Source organism: Capricornis sumatraensis, chromosome 2 (genome assembly GCF_032405125.1).
Source record: "Capricornis sumatraensis isolate serow.1 chromosome 2, serow.2, whole genome shotgun sequence".
Classification (NCBI taxonomy): Eukaryota; Metazoa; Chordata; class Mammalia; order Artiodactyla; family Bovidae; genus Capricornis; species Capricornis sumatraensis.
Genome location: NC_091070.1, coordinates 210,623,926 through 210,637,492, shown reverse-complemented (window position 1 = coordinate 210,637,492; position 13,567 = coordinate 210,623,926).

The window sequence follows — 13,567 nt, the reverse complement described above, 5'->3', positions numbered from 1 at the left end:
TTTTAGTTGCCGTGAGCAGGGGCTACTCTAGTTATGGAGTGCCATCTTCTCACTGCAGCGGTTTCTCTTGTTGCAGAGCATGGGCTCTGGGGCTCAAGTTCAGTAGTTGCGGTGCATGGGCTTAGTTGCCCTGTGGCATGTGGAATCTTCTTGGACCAGGGACTGAGCCTGTGTCCCCTGCCTTGGCAGGCAGATTCTTAACGACTGGACCACCAGGGAAGTGTTGTATTATTCTTGAACTCCCTCTGGGGAGTGAATAAATGGGATGATACTCCTGATATTAGCATTTTCAGAACAAATTAGCATTTTTCCTTTCTTTGGGGAACACATCATCAGTCACCTGGGAAACTAAGAGAGCTCTGGTTTGGAAAAGAGGTGGAAGGATTGAGGTAGCTAGGGGAAAGTTTTTATTCTGTATATTAACTTGTGCCAAGCTAAAGCTCTGTATTTGAAATTAGCATCTATATTCCCAATTTTGGTGGGAATGTACCACCATAATCCAAGTCACCAATTCAGAAATCTGAAAGTCACCTAGACTCTTCTCTGTCTCTTGAGTCTCAGGGTTAACCATCCAACAGGCTCTGTGTTAACTTTGCAGGGATTAGACTGAACGTATCCCAGAAATTTGTCACCCTGCTTATTTAACTTATATACAGAGTACATCATGCGAAATGCCAGGCTGGATGAAGCACAAGCTGGAATTAAGATTGCCAGGAGAAATATCAATAACCTCAGATATACAGATGACAGCACCCTTATGGCAGAAAGCGAGGAGGAACAAAAGAGCCTCTTGATGAAAGTGAAAGAGGACAGTGAAAAAACTGGCTTAAAACTCAACATTCAAAAAACTAAGATCATGGCATCCATCCCATCACTTTACAGAAAATAGATGGGGAAACAATGTAAACAGTGACAGACTTTATTTTCTTGGGCTCCCAAATCACTGTGCACAGTGACTGCAGCCATGAAATTAAAAGATGCTTGCTCCTTGGAAGAAAAGCAATGACAAACCTAGACAGTGTATTAAAAATCAGAGACATTACTTTGCCAACAAAGGTCTATATAGTCAAAGCTATGGCTTTTCCAGTAGTCATGTACGGATGTGAGAGCTGGACAATAAAAAAGACTGAGCGCCGAAGAATCGATGCTTTTGAACTGTGGTGCTGGAGAGGACACTTGAGAGTCCCTTGGACTGAAGGAGATCAAACCAGTCAATCCTAAAGGAAATCAAGCCTGAATATTCACTGGAAGGACTAACGCTGAAGCTGCAGTTCCAATACTTTGGCCATGTGATGTGAAGAGCCGACTCATTGGAAAAGACCCTGATGCTGGGGAAGATTGAAGGCAGGAGGAGAAGGGGACAACTGAGGATGAGATAGTCGGATAGCATCACTGACTCAATGGACATAATTGAGGAATCTCTGGGAGATGATGATGGAGAGAGAAGCCTGGCAGTCCATGGGGTTGTAGAGAGTCTGACAAGACTGAGCAACTGAACAACAACAAATCCTATAAATGGCTTTGTGATCTTAGGTAATTCATTTAGCTTCTTGGAGCCTTGTTTTCCTTATTTGTAATTAGAAAACATTGGATTAGATCATTATTCTTAAATGAGTTTCATTGGTAGGGCACCTAGAAGTAAGGTACTCTACAGGAAATACTTTGCTATACTGACACTTATTTTGGTTGTATAAATTGGGAAATTTTTCACTAGTAGGATCTATAATTATATCACACAAAATCAATATAAACAGTAATTATGAAAAAATAAGCCATGTAATTTACCACTGTTCAGTTCAGTTCAGTCCCTCAGTTGTGTCCGACTCTTTGCGACGCCATGAATCGCAGCACGCCAGGCCTCCCTGTCCATCACCAACTCCTGGAGTTCACTCAGACTCGCGTCCATCGAGTCAGTGATGCAGCCTATTCCAAAGTTCCATTTATGTACGGGCTTCCTAGGTGGCGCTAGTTGTAAAGAACCTGCTTGCCAATGCAGGAGACATAAGGGGATGCTACTTCGATCCGTGGGTCAGGAAGATCCCCTGGAGTAGGAAACGGCAACCCACAAAACCAAGTATCCCATGGACAGAGGTGCCTGGTGGGCTACAATCCATAGGATCACAAAGAGTTGGACACAACTGAAGTGACTTAGCACGCACTCAGACAAACAAAAGCAGATTCCAAAGACTCACAAAAGTTTGGAGGAGAAAGTTAATTAAATTATATCTTTACTTCATCTTTTCTGCAAATTGAGTCTACCATGCTAAGTTTTTAGTACTCTTGCTTTGGCGTTAAAAGTGTGAGAACTGCTTTTCTGAAGTCCAAGGGCTCTAGAAAATCTTCATCCCTGGAGATGTACTGCCACCATGTGGCAGGGATTGGTCATGACAGCCCATCTATGACCTGTAGGCACTTTATCCTAACCATGCCATTGTTTTCATTTTATAATTATTCAGCGTATAATTATTATACTTTCCTTTGGAATAGTGAAATAATTAGAACTCCCAAAATCTGCTTTAAAAAGTAATTTTGTGCTATAATTCCATATAGTTAAAAGCTTCTCTTGGAGAGTACCTGCTTGAAGGCCAAGGCTGTTTTTCTTGCTTAACGTCGTGTACCTTGACCTTTACAAATGGCACAAGACCTAACACATAGTGAATGCTTAATAAATCCTTGTTGATTGAATGATTAAAATACATCTAAATAAACAAAAACTGAAAAATACCAGGGCCTCTTTCCAAAGCATAACAGCATACACAACATCAGCTATTTTATATGCAGACGTTCCTTTTCTGTAGCTTTTGGTGAGCTAAAATACCTATCAAATATTCATCCACTCCTTCAACAAATCCTAAGCCCCTATTTAAGCCTATGCTAGACACAGAAAATATAAAGGTAAATAAAATACGGTCTTGTTCTCGGAGAGCTTCCCATTGCTGGTGGAAGACAAGCAGAAAAATAGGCACGTGTAATAAAATAATAATAGAAATAAATAGGGACGTGTAAGACAAGTAGCTGTGGGGGCCCGATTTTGTCTGGGGCAATTCAGGGGGAGGTGACTCCTGAACTGAGTTTCGAAGATGGATTGGAATTCTCCTGGCTGGCACAGGGAGGAGAAGGCATTCCAGGTATGTGTAGGGGCTTGATAAAGCATGTTGTGTTGGGGAACTGAAAGTAGGTCAGTGCAACTAGAGCACAGGGTGTGTGTTTGAGGGAGGGGGAGGGATGGCTGGAAAGGAAGGCAGAAAGTTAAACGGGGAATAAAAAGGCTGGAGTGCTGTGCTTAGAGTTCAGCTTTTAGACTGTATGAACTGGGCAGCTGGTGAGGGTGGGGGGTTGTTAAGAAAGTGCAACATGGTTAGATACATGCTTGAGAAAGATTATTCTGGCAGCATATGAAGGATGGATTGGAAGAGGATTAAACTGTAGGCGGGAAGACCAGTTGTCTAGGTGGGAGATTATAGGGACCTGAACTAGGTCAATGGTAGTAACAATTGAGAGGAGATGGATTGAGAGAAAAAGGCAAATTTGACAGGGCTTGTTGATGATTAACACTGAGGGGCGAGGGACGGTAGAGTCAGTTTAAAACTAGTGACTCAGGTTTCCGGATTGCTGAGTGACAGGATAGGGTGCCAGTCGCCAGAGCTGAGAATGTAGGTCACTGACTGCAAGAGCACATTCACTTTAGCTTGGCACAAGTTAACATATAGAAGAAAAGACTCCCCCTTCCTAGCTCACCCCGGCCTGCCCTTTGTTCAAACTGGGCCTCTGTCTCGGCTCTTCTGGTGCCTTAAGAGGTATTCCCCGGGCATAGGTCCTTATCTCCTTTCTGGTTTTAAACTCCTATCTGTGCAGCTTCCGAAACCTTAACTCAGTAGCTTTTAGTATTCCATTCATATATTTCTCCTCTTCAGTTTCCTTTTCCTTTCTAGCTGCTGAACCAGGAAAAATATATGAGAAATTCCTCCGCCCTGTTTTGTTCAACTCCATCCGCACCCCCACCCCCACTGCTTTTATGCTTCAATTTTTGTAAAAACCCAAGCATTTTTACAACCCAGCCCTCCTATAAGCTTTAGAGAGACTCAATGGCCTGTGGTGTGAGTAGTGCTTGTTTAGATACTAGCATCCTCAGCACTTAGTCAACCCATCAACGTAGATTTGGAGGAAGAAGGACAAAAGGGGTCTGCTCCACTGCTGCTTCCTATTAAATTTCAGCACTAGCTTATGGGCAGGATAGTGCCTGACCTTCTTCCAACATTCCAGATAATTCAAGGGTACCTAGAAGGGCACAGTCTTATAGGAATATAGTAACTTCTTCAAGAACAACATAGTTGGAGTGGGGAAGAACACTTCCTAAGACAAGAGGTTGTACTGGACAGACAAAACAATATTGGCCCACTGTAGACCCAAAGGATGGTTTTACTCTTGATATTCAACCAGAGGATTGATCATGGTTGTCATAAGGACCCTGCCTCTACTGGAATTCAGTGAGTAGGGCCAAAGTTGCTGAATCAGTGAGAAACACTGAAACAAGCCAAGAGGAAGAAGCAGAGCATTTTAGGTGGGGAAAATGAAATAGATAAAGGCATGGAGACAGAAGTGATGATAGGATTTTCAGAGAATGATTCCACTAGTGACTTTGTGATGATGGAATGGAAGGTGGGGAATAAAATGTCAAGGTTGTTAAATTCATTAAAGAGTTACAGAGCATCTCCTTGGAGCTACTAGATACATGGGATATTCAGAGAGAACAAGATAAGGTTCATCCTTTGAGGATAAAACACATACATAAATAAATAAATAACAGAGCAGATTGTGATGAGTTTTTCCTATCTCAGGAAAGATATGATATTTGTGCTCTGGAAGCAAGATCACAGCAGACCTTGAATATGAAGCATGGAACTTTAGACATGATACAATACATTCTTCACTCCACAAACTTATTGAACTCTGTGAGACTGTTAGAATAACCACAGCTCTTTGTGCTTTCTCTTTTTCAGTGTGATTTTCCTGAACCTTTCTTCTAATTCTTGATCTCTTGAACCTGAGATGTCCTTATTACCTGCTTTGATCAAAAGAATCTAGTGAAAGTAACATTATATAGATAGCGTCTGAGGCTAAACCTTGAGAAACTTTACAGTTTTCACTTCTATAATATTAGGACAGTGGTCTCCAACCTTTTTGGCACCAGGGAATGGTTTTGTGGAAGACATTTTTCCACAGATGGGGGGCAGGGGACGGTTTCGAGATGATTCAAGTGTAGTACATTTATTGTGTACTTTATTTTAATTATTATTGTTCAGTTGGTAAGCCATGTCCAACTCTTTGCGACCCCATGGACTGCAGCATGCTAGGCTTCCTTGTCCTTCACTATCTTCCAGAGTTTCCTCAGACTCACGTCCATCGAGTCAGTGATGCCATCCAACTGTCTTATCTCTGTCGCCTGCTTCCCCTGCCTTTAATCTTTTCCAGCATCAGAGTCTTTTCCAATGAGTCAGGTCTTCACATCAGCTGGCCAAAGTGTTGGGGCTTCAGCTTCAGCGTCAGTCCTTCCAATGAATATTCAGAGTTGATTTCCTTTAGGATTGACTCGTTGGATCTCCTTACTGTCCAACATTACATTGTGATATATGATGAAATAATTATACAACTCACCATAATGCAGAATCAGTGGGACCTGATGATAACCTGCATTTGCAGCTGCTCCGAATGCTAGCATCACTGTCTCAGCTTCGCTTCAGATCATCAGGCATTAGCTTCTTATAAGGAGCATGCAACCTAGATCCCGCACAGGTGCAGTTCACAGTAGGGTTTGCATTCCGATGAGAATCTATTGCCACCACTAATCCGACTGGAGGTGGAGCTCACGTAATGTGAGTGAGGGGGAGCAGCGGTAAATACAGATAAATCTTCATACACTGGGCCTCCACTTACCTTCTGCTGTGTGGCTTACTTCCTAACAGGCCACAAACCAGTACCAGTCTGTGGCCTGGGGCTTTGGGGACCCCTGTCTTAGAACGCTGCTGCCACCATTTAAGAAACACACGATATCTTGTTATGTGCCACATAGAGGAGAATCAAGGAACTTCAGCAAGCAAACAGCTAACCACTAGATTTGCCATCTTGGGCCACCTAGTACCGTGGAACTTCCAGATGAAGGCAACCATGTGAGTGACCAAAGGTTAGATGAACAGAAGAACTGGCCAACTAAAGTCCAGCGAAATTACAGAATAATAGGCAAATAAACAAGTCACTACATTTTAGTATGGTTTGCTACGTAGCAGAAGATAAAACAAGCTTTTACCATAGGTCAGGCATAGAGAATATCAGTTCAGTCGCTCAGTCATGTCTGACTCTGCAACCCCATGGACTGCAGCATGCCAGGCTTCCCTGTCCATCACCAACTCCCAGAGCATATTCAGACTCATGTCCATCATGTCAGTGATGCCATCCAACCATCTCATCTTCTGTCATCCCCTTCTCTTCCCAACTATCTTTCCCAGCATCAGGGTCTTTTCCAATGAGTCGGTTCTTTGCATCAGGTGGCCAAAGTATTGCAGTTTCAGCCTCAGTATCAGTCCTTCCCATGAATATTCAGGACTGATTTCCTTTAGGATTGACTAGTTGGATCTCCTTGCAGTCCAAGGGACTCTCAAGAGTCTTCTCCAACATCACAGTTCAAAAGCATCAATTCTTCATTGCTCAGCTTTCATTATAGACCAACTCTCACATCCATACATGACTATTGGAAACACCATACCTTTGACTCAATGGACCTTTGTTGGGAAACTAATCTCTTTGCTTTTTAATACACTGTCTAGGTTGGTCATAGCTTTTCTTCCAAGGAGCAAGTATCTTTTAATTTCATGGCTGCGGTTTCTTGTCTTACAGAGATTATATTCTTATAGATGAAGACAGACACTAGCAAATAAGTAAATACATATATAATGCCAGAAAGTGATAAGGTTTTGGAAAAAAATAAAGACATAAGGAATTACAGTTCAGTTTAGTTCAGTTCAGTCACTCAGTTGTGTCCGACTCTTTGCAACCCCATGAATCGCAGCACGCCAGGCCTCCCTGTCCATCACCATCTCCCAGAGTTCACTCAGACTCACGTCCATCAAGTCAGTGATGCCATCCAGCCATCTCATCCTCTGTCGTCCCCTTCTCCTCCTGCCCCTAATCCCTCCCAGCATCAGAGTCTTTTCCAATGAGGCAACTCTTCGCATGAGGTGGCCAGAGTACTGGAGTTTCAGCTTTAGCATCAGTCCTTCCAATGAACACCCAGGACTGATCTCCTTTAGAATGGACTGGTTGGATCTCCTTGCAGTCCAAGGGACTCTCAAGAGTCTTCTCCAACACCACAGTTCAAAAGCATCAATTCTTTGGCACTCAGCTTTCTTCACAGTCCAACTTTCACATCCATACATGACCACTGGAAAACCATAGCCTTGACTAGATGGACCTTAGTTGGCAAAGTAGTGTCTCTGCTTTTGAATATGCTATCTAGGTTGGTCATAACTTTCCTTCCAAGGAGTAGGCGTCTTTTAATTTCATGGCTGCAGTCACCATCTGCAGTGATTTTGGAGCCCCCAAAAATAAAGTCTGACACTGTTTCCACTGTTTCCCCATCTATTTCTCATGAAGTGGTGGGACCAGATGCCATGATCTTCGTTTTCTGAATGTTGAGCTTTAAACCAACTATTTTGGATCCCAAATAGCCAAAGTACTCTTGAGAAAGAAGGAAAAAGCTTAAAACATCACACTTTCGGATTTAAAACTATAATACAAAGCTATGACAATCAAAACTGTATGTTATTGCCATAAAAACAGACATTTAGATCATTGAAACAGAATGGTAAGCCCAGAAATAAACCCACACATATATGGTCAATTAATTTACAACAAAGGATCTGCAAATACCCAATGTGGAAAGGACAGTCTCTTCAATGAATGGTGCTGGTAAAACTAGACACACACGAAAAGGAACAAAACTGGTCCACTATCTTACACCATACATTAAAAGTTAATTCAAAATGAATCAAAAACTTGATCATAAGACATGAAACCTTAAACTTCATAGAAGAAAACATTGGAATGGTTAATTAGTATCTGAAATTCTAATCAATAGTCCATATTCCAGTAGCAGTTTACAATAATAACTTCAACTATCTTTATCTTTAATCAACATTAGAAGGCTGTTAAATAGGGTTAACTGTTAAATGTGTTTTTTTATGGGTGAAATAAATGGTGTCAAGTGACTTGGCTAGAAGCATTGTATTATATGTGCTTCCCAGGTGGCTCAGGAGGTAAAGAATCCACCTGCAATACAGGTGACAGGTTTGATCCCTGGATCAGGGAGGTCCCCTGGAGGAGGGCATGGCAACCCACCCCAGGATTCTTGCCTGGGAAATCCCATGGACAGAGGAGCCTGGCAGGGTACAGTCCATGGGGCTGCAAAGAATCAGACAGGACTGAAGTGACTGAGCATGCAGGCATGTATTGTGTTACATAGGCACCTCCACCCTTGCTTGACCAACATATAAGAATCTAGTAATCCCAGCAACTAGCTTCTGCAGAGTGATGTTATGGGCTAGGACCTAGTTTGTCTTTTTCTCCCCATTAGTGAAGGATCCTGTTACCTGCATCTGACTAGCAGTCTAGATGAATCCTGCTGATAAAATGTTGTCTTATTTACTTACAGTTAACCTTTCATACAAGGTACTCGGAAAAATGTATAAAAAGATCAAGAGCTGGGACCTCACTGAGCTTGCAAGTTGTATGACTGGTTTTGCCTGCCTGTTAAGAAATATTTCGAGCATGTGGCAGATTTCCATCTGAGACTTGATTTCATTGTAACACACCACTTGGTAGTAAGGTTTTGAGAAAGAACATGTGCCCCATCTCTCACTGTTGGAGGCTATTGATATCTGCCCCTCACCCCTGCAATAACAACAATCCAAAATGCCACTCAATAATTAATAAATAAATGTTCATTAATATAATAAAATTAATAAATGAGCATGTTGGCTTGGATCAGTTTGTGACAGATGATTTACCTAAGGTCACATAGCAAATTGATTCTTCCACCATGAAATGCCAAACAAAACCCCACAGTACCAAAGAGAAGCCAACAAATGTTGAGTCAAGGAAGACCATGCAGGGTTTTTAGGAAGTTCAGCTTGTTGCCATCGGGAGAATAGACTGGGGAGAGAAACAACAGCACCAGTGAGACTGTTGTTATAGCCCAGGTGAGGCAAGAGCCAGAGGTGCAACAAGGGGCCATGGAACAAGCCCAGACTCTGGCATCAGAGAGATCTTTGTTCACAGGCTGGCCCTGCCACTTATTGGCCGTGTAACTGTGGGGAAGTCACTTCTTTTTTCTCAGGTTCAATTTTGCCCAAACAAACTCCATTAAAATGAGATAGTATATCGTAAGACCCCTAACTCACAGACTGGCACGTGGTAGGAATTAAATAAACACTAATTCCTTTCACCATCAGTAAACCATGGAGTGGAATGATAGAATAACTGCAGAAAGACTAGTCTAAGCCTAAAGCAAGTGCTTAACCGCTTGCCTGTCACCAAACATTAGATGTAAAATTGGGACTAGAAATTTCTGAGAAAGAAAGAAATATTTTTTCCTAAAGAAATAAAGAAGATGTCTGCTTTCAGACCGCAGACTTAGATAACAAATTTATGGTTGCCAGGGAAAAGGAGAGAGGGACGGTATAGTTACGGAGTTTGGGATGGACATGTACACGCTGCTGTATTTAAATGGGTAACCAATGAGGACCTACTGTAGAGCACGTGGAACTCTGCTCAATGTTCTGTGGCAGCCTGGAGGGGAGTTAGGGGAGAATGGATACGTGTATGGCTGGGTTTCTTCGTTGTTCACCTGAAACTATCACAACATTGTTAGTAGGCTATACCCCAATACAAAATAAAAACTAAAAAAAAAAGATGTCTGCTTTCAGAGAGGTTCTAGTCAGTATTCTCTTTCTGTCTATTAACGCTTTAGCTTCTCCCCTTTCAACTGCCACTAGCTCTCCAAATACTGTGATACTAGATTCAACTACTATTTTTTTAGAAAGAACTGATGTGCCAGGCACTAGTCTAGACCCTTCCTGTGCATTGTTTAATCAACAAACAAACTTACAATGCTGGTATTATTATTATCCCTATTTTTATAGATGGAAACGAAGACCCAGAGAAGGAAAGAGGGCTTATGCAGGATCACATAGTTACTTAACAGCATAGCTAGAATTTGACTCTAGTCCCTCTAATTCCAAGCCCATTGCTTTCCCCACAGCTCCAGGATGTTTCTTTCTTGTATTTACACAGGCTTGATCTTGATGTCTTGTTAAAAGTCAGATATCAACTCTGTTAGAAATGCCAAGTTTTTAAGAGGCTGTTAGATATGTTTCCAATATAAGGATATGTATTTGATTAATAAATGCAGATATTACCAGTAACACTTAACTAAATCACCAAAGGAGATGTCCAGCACAGCAATGCTATAAGTTTTTCTTCATGAGGAAACAAATGAGACTTACACATTATGATCATAAATCAGGATTTGGCTATCACACCCCCTCTGCCTTTACTTACAAGAAAGTTGCAGGTTTGAATTAAGAGAAGAAGATGAACAAATGCAAATGCCCTTCTTAAAGCACCTTTATTTAGACATCCTTGCTTTGTTGTTGTTCACTGGCCATGCCGAGTGGCTTGCGGAAACTTAGTGTCCACCGGGGACTGAGCCCAAGCCCTCTGCAGTGAGAGGGCTAAGTCCTAACCGCTGCTAATTTTTTTTTTTTCAGTATGGCAATTTTTTTTAATTGGAGTGCTTGATCCATTTATATTTAATATAATTATTATCTGCTGGGGTTTAAGTCTATCATCCTGGTATTTGTTTCCTCTTGGTCTCATTTGTTCCTCATGTCCTGCTTTTTCTTGGGTGAATTATCCCATGTATTTCCTCTATTGTTTGCTATACTTCTCTAAACACCCTTAAATAAATTTTTTTAATAGTTTTATTTATTTATTCTTGGCTGTGCTGAGCCTCCCTTGCTGCGTGGGCTTTTCCCTAGTTGAGGTAAGCAGGGGATAACTCTCTAGTTGGGGTGCTTGGGCTCCTCGTTGCTGTGGCTTCTCTTTTTGCAGAGCATGGGCTCTGGGGTGTCCAGGCTTCACTGGCTGTGACACACGGGCTCAGTGGCTGCAGATCCTGGGCTCTAGAGTTGCTGACTTAGTTGCTCTGTGGCACGTGTGATAATCTCGGATCAGGAATTGAACTCGTGACTCTTGCATTGGCAGGCAGATTCTTTACCTCGGAGTCACCAGTGAAGCCCTAATATGCATTTTTAACTTAACACTGCTGCTGCTGCTGCTGCTGCTAAGTCACTTCAGTCATGCCCGACTCTGCGACCTCAGAGACGGCAGCCCACCAGACTCCCCCGTCCCTGGGATTCTCCAGGCAAGAACACTGGAGTGGGTTGCCATTTCCTTCTCAAATGATGCATGAAAGTGAAAAGTGAAAGTGAAGTCGCTCAGTCGTGTCTGACTCTTGGCGACCCCGTGGACTGCAGCCCACCAGGCTTCTCCGTCCATGGGATTTTCCAGGCAAGAGTACACAATCTACCTTCAAATGATATTGTACTATTTTACAAATAGCATAAGAAATCTTACAGTAGTATACTTTGAATCATTGCATATTTATAAATCCCACAATATATATTATACCCACATTATATACCTATATAAATATTATATATGTGTGTGTGTGTATATATATATATATATGTATAAACACACCTAAAAGCCTTAAGGTGTTCCAAGCCCAAATAGCATGAAGAAAGGACATCAAGGCATATTAAAACCAGTGCTGAAAACTTTCCAAGAAAAGGTTCATAGACTTTACCAGAGTCCCAAAGGAATCCTTAGCACACAAAATATAAGGTTAAGAATTTCTGCTTTAGACAGACGAAAAAGCTAATTCAGACTCTTTAGGAAGCAAACAATAGAGATGTTTTTCCCCCCGCCATTTTTTTAAACATCTAACAAACAAACCAAAACCTAGTCATCTTCTTAGATCACAGAAAGAAGTAGTTACAAAAGAAAACCTTGAAAATTACATTTCATCAAAAATTAAAACTCTGCTCAAGAGACACTTATTAAACAATGAATTAGGCAAGTCAGAGAGCCAGCAAAAAATATTCCTCCAATGCACTTTGCATGTATATGACAAAAGACTTGAATGCAGAATATATATACAGAACTACCAATCAGTAATGAAACCCAAAAAAAAGATTTAAAACTAGGCAAATATTTAACATAAACTTCACAAAGGTAGATATATTAATTGTCAATAATCACATGAAAAAGTTCAAAATAATTGATCAGGGAAGTGCAAATTAAAACCACAGTGATCTACCACAACATATCAACCAGAATGGCAAAAATGAAAAAGGACTAACAACCAACAAACATTGGCAAGGACATGAAGCAATTGCAACTCTCATACACTGTTGATGAGAATGTAAAATGGCGCAACCACTCTGGAAAAAAAGCCAAGTAGTTTCTTTAAAAAAAAAAATTACGTAACAGTTCCACTCTTAGGTATTTACCCAAGAGAAAGAATAGCACAGGTCTACAAGAGACTTGCAAAAGAATGTCTAGGGCAGCTTTATTTATATTAACCCACAACCCTTGCAAGTCCCTTGGACTGCAAGGAGATCAAACCAGTCCATCCTAAAGGAAATCAGTCCTGAATATTCATCGGAAGGACTTACGCTGAAGTTGAAGCTCCAATACTTTGGCCACCTGATGCGAAGAACTGACTCATTTGGAAAGACCCTGATGCTGGGCAAGATTGAAGGCAGGAGGAGAAGGGGACGACAGAGGATGAGATGGTTGGATGGCATCACCGATGTGATGGACATGAATTTGAGCAAGCTCCGGGAGTTGGTGATGGACAGAGAAGCCTGGCGTGCTGCAGTCCATGGGGTTGCAAAGAGTCTGACATGACTGGGTGACTGAACTGAACTGAAACTTGAAATAGCTCAAGTATTCATCAACAGAGGAATGGCTAAATAAACTGTTATATTCATATGGTGAATTCATACAATAAATTCATGCAATTCATACAATGTATTGTACCTAGCAATAAAAAGGAAAGAAATGCTGATACACACAACAATACAGATGAATCCAAAATACTGATGTTATGATTTTCAGTTCAGTTCAGTCACTCAGTCATGTCTGACTCTGTGACCCCATGAACCACAGCACGCCAGGCCTCCCTGTCCATCACCAACTCCTGGAGTTTACCCAAACTCATGTCCATCAAGTCAGTGATGCCATCCAACCATCCCATCTTCTGTCGTCCCCTTCTCCTGCCCTCAATCCTCCCCAGCATCAAGGTCTTTCCAAATGAGTCAGCTCTTTGCATCAGGTGGCCAAAGTATTGGAGTTTCAGCTTCAACATCAGTCCTTCCAATGAACACCCAGGACTGATCCCCTTTAGGATGGACTGGTTGGATCTCCTTGCAGTCCAAGGGACTCTCAA